Below are 1882 nucleotides of genomic sequence, written 5' to 3'. Positions count from 1 at the left end.
CTCTCAGATAGTGACAGTCAGTCTTATCGTTATAACATATATTTAAAAAAAAAATTCTTTCTGGAAAATTCGATCTATACAAATTATCAAGTTTTAATATAGTGACTGTGTATTACATTGTACAATATTATTACTATCTGATTGATATACTACCTGTTATATTTTACATGATTTTATGATGAATTTGACGTATTTCTTCTTAAGAAATGATAATTGCGATCACGTTGGTGAGTGTTTTATTAAGATGATGTTTTTGCTTGATTTTTATAGAATTTAAAAGTAGATAACATTTTGAAAGATTTTTATTTTATTCAGATTTTAATTTCATTTTTTATTTTTATTTATTGGTTAACAAATATGTTCTTTTAATTAAAATATCATGAAATTTCAAACAATCAGTTCAAACAGTCAGTAAATCGCTTACAAGTAATTCATAGATGTCTGTGAGGCATTTATCAATATCATTATGGTATATAAATTGGAAAACTTTTATCACGATTTTCATTTTTCTATGACGATGAAATGAATTTTAAGATTGTGAAGGTTTTGTATTATCTGAGGATGGCTCAATCCAAGAGCCGAAACATGTAAAGTAATGTATTTTACAATGTGTTATTTATAGAATTTTTTTATTCATTTAATATATCATGTTATAGTTCTTACATTTATACTTACATTTATACTTAATTACGTTGAGTCTTACGTGCCTTATACATCTTTGTATGTGTTTTTTAAAATCGAGAAATTTAACTGGATGCACCTCTCTGGTAATGGTATCGCATACTATTCGACCACACTCCATTTTCATTCGATTGACAAAAATGTGGACTAAATATTTTACAAAAATGATTTCCAACAGATTGTAGCAACATTTAGAGGAATAAGTTTGTTACAGCATTTCTGCTCGTCTTCGCAAACAATCGTTATCCGCATAATGTCTCTAGATTGATCCAAACGAAATTATTATTGCCCTGGTGACAGCAACATGATGGTAATTGAAGAGAAACTTATGCTAAGTGCTTATTCCTTTTCTTATGCCAAGGAATGTTTTGTTATCTGGGAATGTAGGGTAAGTATGCTAACTACTAGATAGTGTTTTTTGTTACTGACAGTGAGTATTTACATACAGAAGAAAGGTAACAGTAAAGGATTATTAAATGATTATGATATGAAATTAATAAGAACTCAGATAAAACTTAAATATATTTTCCATAATTTGACATTAATAGGAGTTAAGTTTATAAATTAAATAAACAAGCTTTTAAAAAAAAGGTTTCTCATAATAGGTGACTTTACTAAAAATCCTATAATAAAAATTGCGACACGAGCCAACACGAGCCGACTTTTGTATGCAAGGTAACAGTTTATATATTGTATCTCTGTCTAATCTGATGCATCTTAAATCATCTAATCACCTAAATTTGTACTGACGACACGCGTACATACGATGTACTCGATTGTACTGATAATTATTTATTAAAAATGATTAAATGTGCAGTTCCATTTTGCACTAATTTACTTAGCTAAAGACTACAATGAAAGCATTTCCTCAAAATATCGACCATCGTATTTTATAGGCGAAAAATGTTAGCAAAAGATGTTGGGGAAATGGTGTGAAAAATTGGACGCTTGCAACAGCAAATTCTTTTTTCTGCGAAGTTAAATAATATTTGCATAAATTTATTATTAAAAAATTAATAAAATATGTTTCATTAAAAATTGTATAATTATTATAAATCTTTTTTTCATTCATATATATATATATATATATATATATATATATATATATATAATAATACTACTAGTACTTACTTCTTCGTAGTAGATATAGTAGTATACTATAGTACGACAACTAAACTAACACACTACTATTACTTTACTT

Source organism: Atta cephalotes (genome assembly GCF_000143395.1).
Source record: "Atta cephalotes unplaced genomic scaffold scaffold00002, whole genome shotgun sequence".
NCBI lineage: Eukaryota > Metazoa > Arthropoda > Insecta > Hymenoptera > Formicidae > Atta > Atta cephalotes.
This window is presented reverse-complemented; position numbering follows the sequence as displayed.